Source organism: Pristiophorus japonicus, chromosome 3 (assembly GCF_044704955.1).
Source record: "Pristiophorus japonicus isolate sPriJap1 chromosome 3, sPriJap1.hap1, whole genome shotgun sequence".
Classification (NCBI taxonomy): domain Eukaryota; kingdom Metazoa; phylum Chordata; class Chondrichthyes; family Pristiophoridae; genus Pristiophorus; species Pristiophorus japonicus.
The window spans coordinates 13,584,521-13,605,532 of NC_091979.1; the positions used below are offsets into that span (position 1 = coordinate 13,584,521).

The window sequence follows — 21,012 nt, forward strand, 5'->3', positions numbered from 1 at the left end:
GAAGGACGGGGACTGTAGGAATATGAGTGTGTGTGTGTGTGTGTACTAGGTACATGCAGCGGAGCCTGATCTGCAATCATCTCCGATCCCCTCGCCATTGGACCAAGACATTGCTCAGTAAAGCCCGTGTGGAGTGGCTGATGTGCAACGGCCACTCCACGATAAAAGAATTCCGGCATGGGCATCTTCCAGCCTTTAAGGAGAAGTTCTGGTCCTGGAACGTCAGGAACCCTGATGGACATCATCATCATAGGCAGATTCCTCGAAACGAGGATGACTTACTTCCACGCCAAAAAGGGATGAGTTCACAGGTATTTCAATGAAGGACCTAATATTCCAGATCCTGAACTACATCCTGAGGGGTGGAAGATGCCTGTGCGTGGATTTTTTAACGTGTGGTGGCCGTTGCACACCAGCCACCACACGGGCTTGACAGAGCTCGGTCTTGGTCCAGTGGCAAGGATTACACAAGACCTGATGGACAACCACAACAGCAACAGACCGGAACACCTGAGAACTCATTTTGAGTTGCAGGAGTGAGTCATCCTCAACCCCAAGGGACTGTCTAAGGAGAAGAAGACGGGCTTTCTGCGCTGAAGACCCCATGTAACCTGTTGGAGCACCTGTGTGTTGGGGACACTCTGTCACCCAGAGCCAGCCTTTGAATGAAGGGCCATCACGTTCACTGAATGAAACAGTGGAGACAGACGGGAAGCTGTACCACTGTTGCCGGTTCAAATCGAGCCAACATCCCCAGCATTGAAGCACTGACCAGACTGGATCAACTCTGCTGGGCGGGCCACATTGTCCACATGCCAGGCACGAGACTCCCAAAGCAAGCGCTCTACTCGGAACTCCTTCACGGCAAATGAGCCAAAGGTGGGCAGAGGAAAGGTTACAAGGACACCCTCAAAGCCTCCCTGATCAAGTGCAACATCCCCACTGACACCTGGGAGTCCCTGGCCAAAGACCAGTCCGCCCTAAGTGGAGGAAGAGCATCCGGGAGGGCGCTGAGCACCTTGAGTCTCGTCGCCGAGAGCGTGCAGAAACCAAGCGCAGGCAGCGGAAGGAGCGTGCGGCAAACCAGTCCCACCCACCCTTTCCTCCAACCACTGTCTGTCCCACCTGTGACAGGGACTGTGGCTCTCGTATTGGACTGTTCAGCCACCGAAGGACTCATGTTAAGAGTGGAAGCAAGTCTTCCTCGATTCCGAGGGACTGCCGATGATGATGAAGTTTAAAAGCTCAAGGCTGACGGGTTGCATCTGCTTGAACAGTGACAGCTATGATTAGTTACACAGGGAATGACGGCTCGAGGCACTTCTTCATTTAGAAGCTCAGTTAAGCCACTGTCATTGATCGCGTTACGCATCTGCCATCGAACTCTCTCGCTCTGCTTCCCCCACGTTACCGTATCATCCAACACGAGCTTGTATCAGAACTCCTGACTCACAGAACCTTACATCGCAGAGGGAGGCCATTCAGTTCTTTCAAAGAGCTAACCAATTAGACTCCCCCCGAGCACCCGCCATCCCCACCCCCGAGCTTTCCCCCGCAGCCCTGCAAATTTTTCCTTTTCAAGCGTACATCACAACTCCCTTTTGAAAGTCACTATTGAATCTGCTCCCACCGCCCTTTCAGGCAGCGCGTTCCCAATCACAACAACTCGCTGCGGGAAAAAAAACTGCATCGTGTCCCTCAGTCCTTCCAACTCAAGAATATTCCAGAGAATTTTGATCACATAATCTCGGCTGTCAGTGCTGAGGGAGCACTGCACTGTCGGAGGTGCCGTCTTTCAGATGAGACATTAAACCGAGGCCCCGTCTGCCCTCTCAGGTGGACGTAAAAGGTCCCACGGCCACTATTTCGAAGAAGACCAGGGGAGTTATCCCCGGTGTCCTGGGCCAATATTTATCCCTCAACCAACTTTGTTCAAAAACAGATTCTCTGGCCGTTATCACATTGCTGTGTGTGGGAGCTTGCTGTGCGCAAATTGGCTGCTGCGTTTCTCACATTACAACAGTGACTATACTTCAAAAAGTACTTCATTGGCTGTAAAGCGCTTTGGGACATCCGGTGGTCGTGAAAGGCGCTATACAAATACAAGTCTTTCTTTATTTTAAACTGAATCGCTACATTTTTATGAAAGTCACTTTCAGAATTGTGCCATTAGCACTATGAGGATTTTATTATATATATCTTTGCTTTTGGGATATCATCATCATCACATGCAGTCCCTCGAAATCGAGGAAGACTTGCTTCCACTCTAAAAGTGAGTCCTTAGGTGACTGAACAGTCCAATACGGGAATTACAGTCTCTGTCACAGGTGGGACAGACAGTGGTTGAGGGAAGGGGTGGGTGGGACTGGTTTGTCGCACGCTCCTTCCGCTGTCTGCGTTTGATTTCTGCATGCTCTCGGCGACGAGACTCGAGGAGCTCAGCTCCCTCCCGGATGCACTTCCTCCACTTGGGGCGGTCTTTGGCCAGGGACTCCCAGGTGTCGGTGGGGATGTTACATTTTATCAAGGAGGCTTTGAGGGTGTCCTTGTAACGTTTCCTCTGCCCACCTGGGGCTCGCTTGCCGTGTAGGAGTTCCGAGTAGAGCGCTTGCTTTGGGGAGTCTTGTGTCAGGCATGCGAACAATGTGGCCCGCCCAACGGAGCTGGTCGAGTGTGGTCAGTGCTTCGATGCTGGGGATGTTGGTCTGATCGAGGGCACTGACGTTGGCGTGTCTGTCCTCCCAGGGGATTTGCAGGATCCTGCAGGGGCATCGTTGGCGGTATTTCTCCAGCGATTTGAGGTGTCTACTGTATAGGAGCTATACTGGCAACGCCATAGTTCTTGCCCATTCCTAATCCCTACTTGCCCACGGAATGTGGCGGGCACCTTCTCCTCGAACCACTGCAGGCCTCTTGCGATGGAGCTCCCATGAGGATGTTACACTTCCTGCTGGAGACAGAAGTTCCTTGACTGGGTAGAGAAGGAACAAGGACTTGAAAACATCCACGAGCCGGCCTCTCGTAGGATTGAGTTGGGTTTACCAGTCACCTTCCCAAGACAAAGACATTTGGGGGCGGATATTCGGTCTTCTGCCGCCCCTGGTAGTGCCCCGGAGGGGCGCCAATGGCGGCGGAAAGCACTAATGCCCCGCCGGGGCATTCGGTGCCGGTATCGATGGTGTGTGGGGGGGTAGGGGGCGGGGGGAAAGGCAGGGCATTTCCACCGCGGAGAGGCGAGCCGGTGTGTGCAATGTACCTGGTTGCGACACCGGCTCAATTTCGGTTGCCGCCCAACCCGTAGCGCCCCCTGATGGGAACGCCTGTGAAAACAGGTGGTCCGAGCTTTAGAACATAAGACCATTAGAAATAGGAGCAGGAGTAGGCCATACGGCCCCTTGAGCCTGCTCCGCCATTCAATAAGACCATGGCTGATCTGATCATGGACTCAGTTCCACTTCCCTGCCCGCTCCCCATAACACTTTACTCCCTTATCGCTCAAAAATCTGTCTATCTCCACCTTAAATATATTCAATGTCCCAGCCTCCACAGCTCTCTGGGGCAGAGAATTCCACGGATTTACAACCCTCAGAGAGAAGAAATTCCTCCTCATCTCAGTTTTAAATGGGCGGCTCCTTATTCTGAGACTATGTCCCCTAGTTTTAGTTTCCCCTTTGAGTGGAAACATTTTCTCTGCCTCCACCTTGTCAAGCCCCCTCATTATCTTATATATTTCAATAAGATCACCTCTCATTCTCCAATGTGTATAGGCCCAACTTACTCAACCTTTCTTCATAAGTCAACCCCCTCATCTCCGGAATCAACCCAGTGAACCTTCTCTGAACAGCCTCCAATGCAAGTATATCCTTCCTTAAATTCGGAGACCAAAACTGGATATTTCCACTCATAGGGGAAACTAAAACTAGGGGACATAGTCTTAGAATAAGGGGCCGCCCATTTCAAACGTAGATGAGGAGGAATTTCTTCTCTCAGAGGGTCGTGAATCTTTGGAATTCTCTACCCCAGGGAGCTGTGGAGGCTGGGTCATTGAATATATTTAAGGCGGACAGATTTTTGAGCGATAAGGGAGCCAAGAGTTATGGGGAGCGGACAGGGAAGAGTCCATGATCAGATCAGCCATGATCTTATTAAATGGTGGAGCAGGTTCGAGGGGCCTGGTGGCCTACTCCTGCTCCTATTTCTTGTGTTCTTATGAAAGAGAGGGTGGAGAGGTTTAGGGACGGAGTTCCAGAGCTTGGGGCTCAGGCAGCTGAAGGCACGGCCGCCAATGGTTGAGCGATTAAGATCCGCAAGAGGTCGGAACTGGTGCAATGCAGAGATGTGGGAGCGTTGTAAGGCTGCAGGAGTTTACAGTGGTAGGGGGAGGGGCGAGAAATGGAGGGCTTTGGAAGCAAGAGAATTTTAAAATGGAGGGGCCTGGGCACCGGGAGCCAGTGTAGGTCAGCGAGCACTGGGGGGGGTGCGGGGGGTGAGGGCGAACAGGACTCAGGGTCAGAGCAGGTACATGGCCTCTGTCACTGGCTGCTCTCCTCTAATAGGTGATTGGTGGAAGGTTCAGAGGGGATTTGAGGCGGGGCTTCTTTACCCAGAGGGTTGTGGGGATCTGGAACTCGCTGCCCGAAAGAGTGGTGGATGCAGAAACCCTCAACACATTTAAGTGATGGTTGGATGGGCACTAATGTGCCGTAACCTGCAGGGTTACGGACCTAGAGCTGGTAATTGGGATTAGACTGGATGACCTTTTGTTGGACGGAGCAGATATAACGGTAAGTACTGCAGGGAATAGAATACGGCCAGGGTGATCTCCTGGACTAGTTTCGATCGCTTGGATGGGTCGGAGAGGAATTTTTCCAAATTTTTTTCTCCCTAAATTGGCCTGGGTTTTTATCTGTTTTTTTTTACTTCTCCCAGTTGATCACATGACTCCGGTTGGGGTGGAGTGTAGAATGTTTCAGTGTAAGGGGTGTCGCTGTTGTGTGGGGATGGACTGGTTGGGCCGGGTGCTCTTTGCCTTTCCGTCATTGTTCGGTTTTCATGGGTTTATATGTAGCCTTCAGGGCTGCTGACCGAGGGCCGTGCGGCTCTTTGTCGGCCGGCATGGACACGATGGGCCGAAATGATCTCCTTCAGCGCTGAAAATTTCTATGTTTCTATATTGCTTATCCTGCCAGTAAATGGGTTAAGAATGCTCATTGAGAAATACACTCCTTTTCCAGAGCTCACAGCACTCCTCGCAACCACGACACACAGCCCCTGATCACACAGACCCACTCGCCATCCCCTCCTACACCACTGACAAGACGTCTTTTCTCCTCCAACTCACAACACAGCAGGTTACAATTAGCACTTCAATGGTGTCTGTGTAATTAAAGTTATTTTTGCAGATGTGGTGGTATTGGGAGCTCCTCAATGCTCAAATACCCACCCAGAAATCGTGTGCTTATTCATCTTTAAATAGCCCACTTAAAGCAACAATGCCCCCGTCTTTGACACATGTGGGGCCGTATAGGACAACTAACCAGAAGATAAGGACTGAAAAAATTGCAGCTGTACCACCAATCATGTTCGAGTAGAATTCTGCTCCAGGGCTAAAATGATGATGGCTCAAAAATGAGCCAAAATTACTCACAGTCGGTATCCCTGAATAGATAAACAGGAAGGCAAATGGAATGTTGGCCTTTATTGCAAGGGGGACAGAGTATAAAAGCAGAGAAGTCCTGCTACAACTGTACAGGGTATTGGTGAGGCCACACATGGAGTACTGCGTGCAGTTTTGGTCTCCGTATTAAGGAAGGATATACTTGCATTGGAGGCAGTTCAGAGAAGGTTCACTGGGTTGATTCTGGAGATGAGAGGGTTGACTTATGAGGATAGGTTGAGGAGGTTGGGCCTATACTCATTGGAGTTCACAAGAATGAGAGGTGATCTTATTGAAACATATAAGATCATGAGGGATCTCGACAAGGTGGATGCAGAGAGGATATTTCCATTCGTAGGGGAAACTAAAACTAGGGGAAACTAAAACATAGTCTCAGAATAAGAGGCTGCCCATTTGAAACTGAGATGAGGAGGAATTTCTTCTCTCAGAGGGTTGTAAATCTTTGGAATTCTCTGCCCCAGAGAGCTGTGGAAGCTGGGTCATTGACTATATTTAAGGTGGAGGTAGACAGATTTTTGAGCGATAAGGGAGTAAAGGGTTATGGGGAGCGGGCAGGGAAGTGGAGCTGAGTCCATGATCAGATCAGCCATGATCTTATTAAATGGCGGAGCAGGCTAAAGGGGCCTAATGGCCGACTCCTGCTCCTATTTCTTGTGTTCTTATGTTCTTATGTTCTGACGTCGCCCCTGAACGGCATAGCTGTAGTTTTAAGGTTATGTTCCCTTATAAACTCCATTTACCCTCCTTGGCTCCATGCCCCGTGCTACCCTGACCCAACAGAAATCTAGTAATCTCAATCAATCTCAATCATGAGAGCTCCAAGCCTCAACAGCTTTTTGGGGGAGTGAGTTCCAGTTTTCCAATACCCTTTAGCTGAAGAAGTGCTTCCTGAGTGTCAGCTAAGTCTCAGGGGGCAGCACACTCACCTCTGAGTCAGAAAGTTGTGGGTTCAAGTCCCACTCCAGGGACTTGAGCACATAAATCAAAGCTGACTTTCCGAGTGCAGTGCTGAGGGAGCGCTGCACTGTCGGAGGTGCCGTCTTTTGGATGAGACGTTAAACCGAGGCCCCGTCTGCCCTCTTGGGTGGATGTAAAAGATCCCATGGCACTATTTTGAAGTAGAGCAGGGGAGTTCTCCCCAGTGTCTTGGGGCCATTATTTATCCCTCAATCAACATCACCAAAAACAGATCATCTGGTCATTATGACATTGCTGTTTGTGGGAGCTTGCTGTGTGCAAATTGGATGCCGTGTTTCCACATTACAACAGTGACTACACTCCAAAAGTATTGCATTGGCTGTAAGGCGCTTTGAGTCGTCCGGTAGTCATGAAAGGCGCTATATAAATGCAAGTCTTTCTTTCTTTTTCCTGAACGGCCTAGCTCCGATTTTAAGATCATGTCCCCCTCGTCGTTGATTCATCCGCCAGAGGAGATTGTTTCTTTCTATCTCTCCCATTGAATCTATTTAACATTTTAACCACCTCGTTCAGATCACCCCTCAATCTCCTGTACTCATTACAAGTCAAGTTCATGAGACCTGCCCTCATAAAGTAACCCGCTTGACCCTGGGTGAGACAGATGAATCTGCGCTGCATGCTCTCCAAGGCCAATATATCCTTCCTGAGATGCAAGGTCCAGGACTGAACGCGGTGCTCTAGCTGGGGTCTGTACCACCGACGATGTCTCCGCAAGATCCTGCAAATCCCCTGGGAGGACAGACGCACCAACGTCAGTGCCCTCGACCAGGCCAACATCCCCAGCATCGAAGCACTGACCACACTCGACCAGCTCCGTTGGGCGGGCCACATTGTCCACATGCCCGACACGAGACTCTCAAAGCAAGCGCCCTACTCGGAACTCCTACATGACAAGCGAGCCCCAGGTGGGCAGAGAAAATGTTTCAAGGACACCCTCAAAGCCTCCCTGGTAAAGTGCAACATCTCCACTGTTATGTTCAGAATAACTCCACAAGACTGTGTGCTGTAAGCTCAAACTGATGTGACCTTAGTCTCTTTAATCAGAGTGGAGAAGCAGCCTGGCAAGCCAACATTTTATACTTGCTTTCACGGGGTGTGCAGGTGACCCTTGGGTCTCCAACAGTGCACCCCCTGGTGGAAAGTCTTACACTATTATAAAGTTTACATACATAACACCTGGGAGTCCCTGGCCAAAGACCGCCCTAAGTGGAGGAAGTGTATCCGGGGGGGGCACTGAGCACCTCGAGTCTCGTCGCCGAGAGCATGCAGAAATCAAGCGCAGGCAGCGGAAGGAGCGTGCGGCAAACCAGACTCCCCACCCAACCTTTCCTTCAACCACTGTCTGTCTATCCCACCTGTGACAGGGTCTGTAATTCCCGTATAGGACCGTTCAGTCACCTGAGAACTGACCTTTTAGAGTGGAAGCAAGTCTTCCTCGATGGCGAGGGACTGCTTATGATGATGATGATGATGACCATGGCTTTTTACAAATGACGCATCACATCTTCCCTTTGTATTCCAGCCCCCTGGCGATAAAGGCCAACATTCCATTCGCCTTTATGGTAGTTTTTTGCACCAGTGCATCAGTTTCAAATGATTTGTGTACATGGGGTCGGAGAGGAATTTCCCAGATTTTTCACCCCCCCAAATTGGCGTGGGGTTTTAAGAACATAAGAATGGTCGACTGCTTATTCTAAGACTGTGACCCCTGGTTTTAGGCTCCCCAGCCAGAGGAAACATCCTCCCTGCATCTACCCTGTCAAGCCCTGTAAGAATTGTATATGTTTCAATGAGATCACCTCTCATTCTTCTAAACTCTGGAGAATATCAGCCTAGTCTGCTCAATCTCTCCTCATAGGACAATCCCTCCATCCCAGGAATCAGTCTGGTGAACCTTCGCTGCACTCCCTCTATGGCAAGTATATCCTTCCTTAGGTAAGGAGACCAAAACTGTGCACAATACTCCAGGTGCGGTCTCACCAGGGCCCAATATAATTGCAATAAGACGTCTTTACTCTTATACTCAAATCCTCTTGTAATAAAGCCCAACATACCATTTGCTTTCCTCATTGCTTGCTGTACCTGCATGTTAACTTTTAGCGATTTGTGTACAAGGTCATCCGGGTCCCTCTGAACACCAACATTTCCCAATCTCTCACCATTTAAAAAATACTCTGCTTTTTTATTTTGACTGCCAAAGTGGATAACTTCACATTTCTCCACATTATGGGCCCAAGTTTCCACACGATAGAAAACGGGCGCCCCTCCGAGCTGGGCGCCCGTTTTTCGCGCCTAAAACGGCGCCGGAAAAAAAACTCGCGATTCTGGAGCGCCCTGCAGCTCCTTGTCTGTTTGGCGCGGCGCCCAGGGGGGCGGAGCCTACACTCGCGCCAATTTTGTAAGTGGGAGGGGGCGGGTACTATTTAAATTAGTTTTTTTCCTGCCGGCAACCCTGCGCGTGCGCGTTGGAGCGTTCGCGCAGTGTGAAGGAAACATTGGCACTCGGCCATTTTTGTAGTTCTTTGTAGCTGTTTAATTTTTGAACATTTTTCAATAAAAGCACATTGCCATCAGCACATCAGCACTGAGGCTTCCTGCAGCCTTCTCACTGTCTCCCCTTCCCGCCCGCCATCTGGAACCCCTTCCTCCCCCCCCCCCCCCCCGCTGCATTCGGGCGGGCCCGCACTCCCTCCCTCCCGCCCTCGGGAACGAACGAACGAACTTGTGAGGCTGGCTGAAGCACTTTCACACAGGTAGGAAGATGGTTTATTTAATCTTTTCTTTGCTTATAAATGTTTATTCAGGTTGGATTTATTTGTATAATATTTGTATAAGTATAAATAAGGATTTATTGTAGAATTTAATGACTTCCCTTCCCCCCCCCACCCTCGTTCTGGACGCCTAATTTGTAACCTGCGCCTGATTTTTTAATGTGTAGAACAGGTTTTTTCAATTCTACAAAAATCTTCACTTGCTCCATTCTAAGTTAGTTTGGAGTACGTTTTCACTGTGGAAACTTTCAAATCAGGCGTCAGTGGCCGGACACGCCCCCTTTTGAAGAAAAAATTCTGTTCCAAAGTAGAACTGTTCTACCTGACTAGAGCTGCAGAAAAAAAAATGTGGAGAATTGCGATTTCTAAGATAGTCCGTTCTCCACCAGTTGCTCCTAAAAATCAGGCGCAAATCATGTGGAAACTTGGGCCCTATATTCTATTTGCCATGTTCTTGCCCACTCACTCAGCCTGTCTCTATCCCCTTGAAGTCTCTTTGCATCCTCCTCACAACTTACATTCCCACCTAGCTTTGTATCATCAGCAAACTTGGATATACTACATTATATCAACAATGATCATAGCGAATGGTGGTGCAGGCTCGAAGGACCGAATGGCCTACTCCTGCATCTATTTTCTATGTATTTGGTTCCCCCCCATCCAAATCATCGATACAGATTTTAATTCGTTTTATTAATCAGGTTTTTCACCACTCCCCCATGAGATCACTTGTTTTTTTGGGTGAGGTGGGGAGAGTATGTATCGTGCCACACAAGGTATCTCAGTTGGGTGGGACAGACTGGTGGTGGAGACGGGGGGTCTTTCCCCGTCAGTCATCGTCCTACAAATCCCCTGGGAGGACAGACGCACCAACGTCAGCGTCCTCGATCAGGCCGACATCCCCAGCATCGAAGCACTGACCACACTCGACCAGCTCCGCTGGGCGGGCCACATTGTTCGCATGCCTGACACAAGACTCCCAAAGCAAGTGCTCTACTCGGAACTCCTACATGGCAAGTGAGCCCCCAGGTGGGCAGAGGAAACGTTACAGGGACACCCTCAAAGCCTCCTTGATAAAATGCAACATCCCCCACCGGCACCTGGGAATCCCAATCCAAAGACCGCCCTAAGTGGAGGAAGTGCATCCGGGAGGGCGCTGAGCACCTCGTGTCTCGTCGCCGAGAGCATGCAGAAACCAAGTGCAGGCAGCGGAAGGAGTGTGCGGCAAACCAGTCCCACCCTCCCTTTCCCTCAAACCACTGTCTGTCCCACCTGTGACAGAGACTGTAATTCCCGTATTGGACTGTTCAGCCACCTAAGAACTCAGTTTTAGAGTGGAAGCGAGTCTTCCTCGATTCAGAGGGACTGCCTATGATGATGATGATTTGTAATTGTGGTTAAAACCCCAACCGTCCCATCGAAGCCCTTCAGGGAAAGAGGAATCGGCCGACCCTACCTGGTCCGGCCTACTCGTGACTCCAGTCTCCCACTACATAGCGACTCCTACTGCCCCCGAGGCAACTAACAAAGGGCAATAATGCTGGAGCATTAACCACATCCCGAGGAAGAATATGTAAGAAAACAAATATGATTACGTAAGAGGCCTCTCTGAGGCAGGACTCTTATTGAAACATATAAGATAATGAGGGGGCTCGACAAGGTGGATGCAGAGAGGATGTTTCCACCCATATGGGAAACTAAAACTAGGGGACATAGTCTCAGAATAAGGGGCCGCCCATTTAAAACTGAGATGAAGAGAAATTTCTTCTCTCAGAGGGATGTAAATCTGTGGAATTCTCTGCCCCAGAGAACTGTGGAGGCTGGGTCATTGAAAATATTTAAGGCGGAGATAGACAGATTTTTGAGTGATAAGGGAATAAAGGGTTATGGGGAGCGGGCAGGGAAGTGGAGCTGATTCCAAGATCATAGAAACATAGAAAATAGGAACAGTAGTAGGCCATTCGGCCCTTCGAGCCTGCACCGGCATTCAATATGATCATGGCTGATCCTCTATCTCAACACCGTATTCCCGCTTTTTCCCCATACCCCTTGATACCTTTTGTTTCTAGCAATCTATCTATCTCCCTCTTAAATATATTCAGTGACTTGGCCTCCACAGCCTTCTGTGGTAGAGAATTCCACAGGTTCACCACCCTCTGAGTGAAGAAATTTCTCCTCATCTCGGTCCTAAATTTCCTACCCCGTATCCTGAGACTGTGATCAGATCAGCCATGATCTTATTGAATGGCGGAGCAGGCTCGAGGGGCCGAATGGCCGACTCCTGCTCCTATTTCTTATGTGCTTATGACTCCGAGCCAGACGTGCCATTTATTGCCGAGTCATAAACAATGTTCCCTCTCATTTTATTTCGCGCGTGGTCCCTTTAAATTTGCCGCATCTCTTCCGGCTTGTGAGCGGCCTGCGCGGGACGCCTGGATTGATGCGCAGTCGCGCGCTCGCGCACCGTAGCGGGAACATTGATCATAAACTAATTGTAGGTGTCAGTTATGTGATCTGGAAAGCGCTGCTTCAAAGAAAGCAGATTCAAAAGTAACATTCCAAAGAGAATTGAATAACAACAACAACTTGTATTTATATAGCGCCTTTAACGTAGTGAAATGTCCCAAGGCCCTTCACAGGAGGATTATCAGATAAAAAGGTTTGACACCGGGCCGCTGAAGTAGAAATTAGCGCAGGTGCTTGGTCACAGAGGTAGGTTTTAAGGAGAGCCTTGAAGGAGGAAAGAGAGGCGGAGAGGTTTAGGCAGCGAGCTCCAGAGCTTGGGGCCCAGGCAGCTGAAGGCACGGCCACCGATGGTTGAGTGATTATAATCAGGGATGCTTAGGAGGGCAGAATTTGAGGAGCGCAGACATCTCAAGGTGTTGTGGGGCTGGAGGAGATTCATCATCACAGGCAGTCCCTCGAAATCGAGGAAGACTTGCTTCCACTCTAAAAGTGGGTTCCTTGGTGACTGAACAGTCCAATACGGGAATTACAGTCTCTGTCACAGGTGGGACAGACAGTGGTTGACGGAAAGGGTGGGTGGGGATTACAGAGATAGGGAGGAGCAAGACTGTGAAGGGATTTGAAAATAAGGGTGAGAATTTTGAAATCGAGGCGTTGCTTATCCGGGAGCCAATGTAGGTCAGCGAGCTACAGAGGGTGACGGGTGAGCGGGACTTGGTGCGAGTTAGGACACGAGCAGTCGAATTTTGGATCACCTCTAGTTTGCTCAGGGTAGAATGTGGGAGGCCAGCCAGGAGTGCGTTGGAATAGTCAAGTCTGGAGGTAACAAAGGCATGGATGAGGGTTTTAGCAGCGGATGAGCTGAGGCAAGGGGCGGAGACGGGCGATGTTACAGAGGTGGAAATAGGCGGTTTTAGTTATGCCGCGTCTATGTGATCGAAAGCTCATTTCAGGGTCCGATATAACACCAAAGTTGCGAACAGTCTGGTTCAGCCTCAGACAGGAGTTGGGGAGAGGGATGGAGTCGGTGGCTAGGGAACGGAGTTTGTGACGGGGACCGAAAACATCGGTTTCGGTCTTCACAATATTCAATTGGAGAACATTTCTGCTCATCCAAAACTGGATGTCGGACAAGCAGTGTGACAATTTAGAGACCATGAAGGGGCCGAGGGCAGTGTACTTGAAAGGGAAAAATTTGTCGGGCTATGGGGAAAGAACGGTGGTGGGGGGGTTGGGGGTGGGGGGGGGAGTGGAGGAAGTGGGATTAATTGGATAGCTCCAGCAAAGAGCCGGGAACAGGTATGATGGTCTGAATGGCTTCCTTCCATGCTGCATCTCTCTATGGTTCTATATCACAGACCGTACCCAATATTAGAAACATAGAAAATAGGAGCAGTTATACAGGGCCATTCGGCCCTTCTAGCCTGCACCGCCATTCAAGATGATCATGGTTGATCCTCTATCTCAACACCATATTCCCGCATTCTCCCCATACCCCTTGATGCCTTTTGTTTCTAGAAATCTATCCATCTCACTCTTAAATATATTCAGTGACTTGGCCTCCTCAGCCTTCTGTGGTAGAGAATTCCCCAGGTTCACCACCCTCTGGGTGAAAACATTTCTCCTCATCTCGGTCCTAAATTTCCTACCCCGTATCCTGAGACTGTGACCCCTTGTTCTAGACTTCCCAGCCCGGGGGAAACTTCCTCCCCGCATCCAGTCTGTCCAACCCCGTCAGAATTTTTAACGTTTCAATGAGATCCCCTCTCATTCTTCTAACCTCGAGTGAATACAGGTCTAGTCGACCCAATCTCTCCTCATACGACAGTCCTGCCATCCCAGGAATCAGTCTGGTGAACCTTCGCTGCACTCCCTCTATGGCAAGTATACCCTTCCTTAGGTAAGGAGACCAAAACTGCACACAATATTTTACCATGGCCCTGTATAACTGCTCCTATTTTCTATGTTTCTAATATTGGGTACGGTCTGTGATATAGAACCATAGAGAGATGCAGCATGGAAGGAAGCCATTCAGCCCATCATACCTGTTCCCGGCTCTTTGCTAGAGCTATCCAATTAATCCCACTTCCTCCACTCCCCCCCCACCCCCAACCCCCCACCACCGTTCTTTCCCCATAGCCCTACAAATTTACCATGGTCCTTGCTCCTGTACTCAAATCCTCTTGCAATGAAGGCCAACATACCATTAGCCTTCCTAACTGCTTGCTGCACCTGCATCTTTGCTTTCAATGACTGGTGTACAAGGACACCCAGGTCCCTCTGTACATCGACACTTCCCAAGCCATCACCATTTAAATGATACTGTGTCTTTAGATTTTTCCTACCAAAGTGCATAACTTCACATTTATCCACGTTATGCTGCATCTGCCAAGTGTTTGTCCACTCACTCAACCTGTCTAACTCATCTTGCAGCGTCTTTGCATCCTCCTCACAACTCACAATCCCACCTAGTTTTGTGTCATCAGCAAACTTGGAAATATTACATTTGGTTCCCTCATCCAAATTATTTATAAATATATTGTGAATAGCTGGGGCCCCAGCACTGATCCCTGTGGTACTAGTCACTGCCCGCCACCCTGAAAAAGACCTGTTTACTCCTACTCTCTGCTTCCTGTCAGTTAACCAATTTTCAATCCATGCCAGTATATTACCCCCAGTCTAGGTGCTTTAATTTTGCACACTAACCTCTTATGTGGGACTTCTTTATGAAGTCTTCTGAAAATGATGGGCTGAATGGCCTCCTTCCGTGCTGTATCTATGGTTCTGTATCACAACTCGTACCAAATATTGAGCCCTTTTTGCTCCGAGCGTTGATCAGGATCAGGATTTTTCTGGCCTGATTGTACAAACCACGTCAACCAAACTGAATGTTGTTCACCGGGCAGTTCTGTCACTGGGGATTTCAACACACGCTCTGTTTGAAACATCCAGCCACTATCTATCGTGCTGCAAAAAAATTAATGAGCTGACAGCAAGGAAAGCCAGCTGTGTTGCTTTCAATTTCCCAGACCTCGGTCAGACAGCACGGGATAGGCTCACTCGACAGTTTTTTCCTTCCTCCCTTCCCTCCCCTTTCACCTCCTTCGGTCGGCCTGGTTCAAATTGAGAACTGGCTGAGGTGATGCAAGGATGTTATATCTTCAGTACAACTCACAAACACACACACAACATGTAAGATGGCTGCTAACATCAGGAACCCCAGTCAGGTGATTCCCTTCTTTACTGTTGTAAACAGCACCGGCTGCAGTGCCACAGGAGTGCACCAGATGGAGCTAGATATATTACACTTCTCCCTCCTTAATGAAGAAATAATTGTAACAAAATAATCATCATACATAACTTGTATGGTTATACATAACAAACGATATGGACATATCTTTTTATAATTACTTCTTCATTAAGGAGGGAGAAGTGTAATATATATAGCTCCAACTGGTGAACTCCTATGCCACTGTAGCCAGTGTTGTTTACAATAAGAACATAAGAAATCGGAACAGGAGTAGGCCATACGGCCCCTCAAGCCTGCTCTGCCATTCAATAAGATCATGGCTGATCTGATCATGGACTCAGCTCCACTTCCCTGCCCACTCCCCATAGCCCCTTATCCCCTTATCGTTTAAGAAACGATCTATTCCTGTCTTAAATTTATTCAATGTCCCAGCTTCCACAGCTCTCTGAATTCCATAGATTTACAACCCTCTGAGAGAAGAAATTTCTCCTCATCTCTGTTTTAAATGGGTGGCCCCTTATTCTAAGATCATACTCTCTAGTTCTAGTCTCCCCCATCAGTGGAAACAACCTCTCTGCATCCACCTTGTCAAGCCCCCTCATAATCTTATACGTTTCGATAAGATCACCTCTCATTCTTCTGAATTCCAATGAGTAGAGGCCCAACCTACTCAACCTTTCCTCATAAGTCAACCCCCTCATCCCCGGAATCAACCCAGTGAACCGTCTCTGAACTGTCTCCAAAGCAAGTTTATCCTTTCGTAAATATGGAAATCAAAACTGCACGCAGTATTCCAGGTGTGGTCTCACCAATACCTTGTATAGCTGTCGCAAGACTTCCCTGCTTTTATACTCCATCCCCTTTGCAATAAAGGCCAAGATACCATTGGTCTTCCTGATCACTTGCTGTACCTGCATACTGTCCTTTTGTGTTTTATGCACAAGTACCCCCAGGTCCCGATGTACTGCGGCACTTTGCAATCTTTCTCCATTTAAATAATAACTTGCTCTTTGATTTTTTTCGGCCAAAGTGCATAACCTCACACTTCCCAACATTATACTTCATCTGCCAAATTTTTGCCCACTCACTTAGCTTGTCTACGTCCTTTTGCAGATTTTTTGTGTCCTCCTCACACATTGCTTTTCCTCCCATCTTTGTATCGTCAGTAAACTTGGCTACGTTACACTCGGTCCCTTCTCCCAAGTCGTTAATATAGATTATAAATAGTTGGGGTCCCAGCACTGATCCCTGCGGCACCCCACTAGTTACTGGTTGCCAACCCGAGAATGAACCATTTATCCCAACTTTCTGTTCTCTGTTAGTTAGCCAATCCTCTATCCATGCTATAATAATAAAGAAGGGAATCACCTGACTGGGGTTCCTGATGTTAGCAGCCATCTTACAGGTTGTGTGTGTGTGTTTGTGAGTTGTACTGAAGATATAACAAAGGATACCCGGCCTCATTCTAACACTCCAGCACCGAGGCTCTGACAGAAAATAAAACAGGCGGAATTCACCAACTCACCGACTGGTCTTCAGTCTCCAATCAGATCGGCAGTCTCCACTGTCCAATGTCCTGTGGGTACACGGTGCGGGAAACCTTTCATGTTGGGAGAAAAAGGGGGGTTGGACAGTTCAGCAGAATGTCGTGCACCTCACATTGTACGTCAGACACCCGAGTCTTAAACTGGTCCCTTGACAGGTCATGTTCGCTGAGGCTCAGAGGGCCTCACCTCTCTCTCACCTCTCAGTCAGCAGGTTGTGGGTTCAAGTCCCACCCCAGAGCCTTGTAGAGCACAGAATTTAGGCTGATGCTCCCAGTGCCGTGCTGAGGGAGCGCTGAACTGTCAGAGGGGCCATCTTTCAGATGAGACGTTAAACCGAGGCCCTGTCTGCTCTCTCGGGTGGATGCAAAAGATCCCACGGCACTATTTCGAAGAAGAGCAGGGGAGTTAACCCCGGTGTCCTGGGCCAATATTTATCCCTTAATCAACATCACTAAAAAAACAGATTATCTGGTCATTATCACATTGCTGTTTGTGGGAGCTTGCTGTGTGCAACTGGCTGTCACGTTTCCCACATTACAACAGTGACTACACTCCAAAAGTACTTCATTGGCTATAAAGCGCTTTGAGACATGCGGTGCTCATGAAAAGCGCGATATAAATGCAAGTCTTTCTTTCTTTTGTTCTTTCCTCCAATCCCCCCCTTTCCCTGCCTCTGCACTTACTAAAAACCTGTTACATCTGCATAAGAGCATAAGAAATAGGAGCAGGAGTGGGCCATACGGCCCCTCGAGCCTGCTCCACCATTTAATACGATCATGGCTGATCCGATCATGGACTCAGGTCCACTTCCCTGCCTGCTCCCCATAACCCGTTATCACCTTATCTCTCAAAAATCTGTCTACCTCTACCTTAAATTTAATCAATGACCCAGCCCCCACAGCTCTCTGGGGCAGAGAATTCCACAGATTTACAACCCTCAGAGAAGAAATGTCTCCTCATCTCAGTTTTAAATGGGTGACCCCTTATTCTGAGACTATGTCCCCTAGTTTTAGTTTCCCCTATGAGTGGAAACATTCTCTCTGCATCCACCTTGTCGAGCTGCCTCATTATCTTACAAGTATCAATAAGATCACCTCTCATTCTTCTGAACTCCAATGTGTATAGGCCTAACCTACTTGTGATATATTCACAGAGCACAGCACACACAGCTTCCTAACATGGCAGGCAGCTCTCTCGGAAGTCTCCGGAAATCTACCTGGGCTGTTTATTATTAACCCTGCACTTGCAGTACACAATACGTCCCCATCCACAGTGTGGAGCTACAACCATTACAAGCTTACAGACATTCTACTTCTTCCTCCTTAATGAAGAAGCCATCATAACAAACATCATACATAACTTTTCTGTTTATACATAACACAGGATATAAACTTATTTTTTTCCCCTATTTACAAATTTAACTTCAACACTTGTTTTCTGTTTCAAAGAGGATACCTTTGCTCTCGAACAGAGCCTTCCAAACATGGTGTCGATTTCACACTCATTCGAGGCTCATCCTGAGGAACGTTTTCCTCCACGGAATTTCCTTGATTTTCATTTGAACTCACTCTAACTTCAGGCTCTTTGTTTTCCTGACTCGGACTCAGACTTTCATTCTGATTCTCTCCTGGTTTTGTTTCCAGTACATTGGGTTTAGGCTTTGCTACTGGTGTATCAAAACTATCTGATGAGTCAGAAATAATTGAATCATTGCCAACTTTAACTCCTTCCATGTCTGTAGGTAAAATATGATCAATATGAACAAACCTAACCTGTCCATTATCAAACATCTTGACCAAATATGTGCGAGGACCACATATCTTCACCACTCTTCCTGGTAACCACTTTAACCATTTATGGTGATGGTTCTTCACTCTCACCTTCTGGTTTAATTTCACACTTCTCTCTTTTACTCTACCTCTATCCTGATTCTCTTTCTGCCTTAATTGTGTCTCTTCGACGGATTGTGCCAAATTTGGCTTTAACAACGAGAATCTGGTTCATGGCTGTCGTTTGAGAAACAACTGTGCTGGTGTTCTACCAGTAGTTGTATGAGGAGTATTTCGATATGTAATCAAAAAATTAGCCAATTTGTGATCCAATGACAACTGTCATTTCTTTGGATTTGGATCCAACATTTCTTTTACGAGGGCATGTTTTACAATTTGTACAGTGCGCTCTGCTGCACCATTCGAAGCAGGATGGTATGGTGGAATCTTGGTATGTTTCACACCATTTTTGCTCGTGAATTGTGCAAATTCTTCTGAACAAAATTGTGGTCCATTATCTGAAACAATTTCTTCAGGGAGGCCAAATGAAGAAAATAATTTTCGTAAAATGTCCAATGTTTTACTTATTGTTATTTTCCACATTGGAAACACCTCAACCCACTTCGAATGGTTATAAATCACAATGAACAATTGTTGTTCTTCTAACTCAGCAAAATCAATATGTAGCCTTTGCCACACCCTGGGAGGCCATTTCCATGGCTGTAATGGTACTGATTGTGGTTGCTTGCTTACCGATTGACACGTCGTACACTGACTCACGATGTACTCTATATCTTTATCAAGACCTGGCCACCATAAATAACTGCGTGCAAAACTCTTGGTCAAGCACATTCCCAGGTGCTGGTCATGGAGGTCTCCTAATAATTTGGACCTGAATTTATTTGGTATAACCACCCTTGCACCCCACATGATACAATCTTTATCGACTGATAATTCATTCCTACGAATGAAGAATGGATGTGTATCTTTGTCTGTTACCTGGTTTGGCCATCCATTTGCAATATACTCATACACCTTTGACATCACTGGGTCACATTTGGTTGCTCTACCAATCTCTTCAGCTGTGACTGGCAGTTCATCAATGTATGAAAAATAAAACACTTCTTCCCTATCGGGTGTAACTTGTGATAGGGAAGGCAATCTAGACATAGCATCAGTATTACTGTGATCAGCTGATCGTCTGTATTCAATATCATATGTATATGCTGACAAAATCAAAGTCCATCTCTGCATTCGGGCTGCAGCTAATGTTGGAACTGGGGAATTTGGATGGAGGATTGCTGTTAGGGGCTTATGGTCCGTAACGATGATAAACTTACGACCATACAAGTATTTGTGAAACTTCTTGACCCCAAAAATTAATGCCAAAGCTTCCCTTTCAATTTGCGCATAATTACTCTCACTGGCACTGAGTGTGCGTGAAGCAAAAGCAATTGGTCTCTCCTCCCCACTACGTGATACATGAGAGATTACTGCCCCAACTCCATACGGAGAGGCATCACATGCTAGCTTAACCTCCTTAGATATGTCATAGTGAACTAACATGGTGCTCTCTACCAATTTGCTTTTGCACTCCTTGAATGCTGTATCGCATTCTTTTGACCACTTCCAATGGACCTGTTTTTTCAAAAGTTCATTCAGTGGATAGCCAAATTTGGTGGGAACTTCCTATAATAGTTCAAAAGACCCAAGAATGAACGAAGTTCAGTGACATTCCTGGGAGTGGGTGCATTTCTAATTGCATCCAATTTTTCCATGGTTGGATGTAAACCATCTTTGTCTACTCTGTACCCTAAGTACTCCACTGAGTTTTTAAATAACTCACACTTATGAGCAGACACTCATACTCTGTGCTTCTCTAGCTGTTTGAGGACTTCATTCAATATGTTATAATGAATTTGCCTATTTTGTGCTGAAATTAGTATGTCGTCCAAATAACATACTACCCCTTCAATACCTTGCAAAATCTGGTTCATCACCCCAGGAGAGGTGTGAGTTCAGGGCCCAGAAGAGCCGAGGGCCCAGGGGCAGCACGGGCCAGCCCACACTGCAATATGTGTGCACACTAGGTCCGTGCAGCAGAGCTGGTCTCCAGTCGTCTTGGTTAATCGTTGATACTGGGCCAAGACCTAGCTCTGTCAAGCCCGTGTGGTGGCTGGTGTGCAACGGCCACCACACGTTAAAAGAATCCATGCACAGGCATCTTCCACCTCTTCAAGATTTAGTTCGGGACCTGGAATTTTAAGTCCTTCATTGAAACATCTTTGAACTTTTTGACATGGAAGCAAGTCATCCTCGACTCGAGGGACTGCCTATGATATGACATCCAGGTCAGATACAACACTAGCCATCATCACCATAGGCAGTCCCTCAAAACAAGGATGACCTGCTTCCACGCTAAGAAAGGGATGAGTTCACAGGTGTTTCAATGAAGGACCTAATATTCCAGGTCCCGAACTACATGTTGAAGTGGAAGATGTCTGTGCGTGGATTTTGTTAACGTTTGGTGACCATTGCACACCAGTCACCACAT

The 21,012-nt window shown here is 47.7% G+C and overlaps 1 protein-coding gene across 12 annotated transcripts in view; it reads right to left on the minus strand.

Annotated features, from left to right (window-relative positions):
• The window catches only part of tmem198ab (transmembrane protein 198ab), a 235,954-nt gene that overhangs the window by 132,299 nt on the left and 82,643 nt on the right, over positions 1–21,012 (minus strand). For 7 of the 12 annotated variants that reach the window (XM_070875186.1, XM_070875182.1, XM_070875188.1 and 4 more), the window contains one exon: positions 16,668–16,742. The exons of 4 other annotated variants lie outside the window; for them this stretch is intronic. The gene's annotated coding sequence lies outside the window, so the exon portion shown is untranslated. Of the gene's footprint in view, positions 1–14,598; positions 14,634–16,667; positions 16,743–21,012 lie in introns of those variants that run through there. One more of the 12 variants, XM_070875190.1, reaches the window with a different exon arrangement.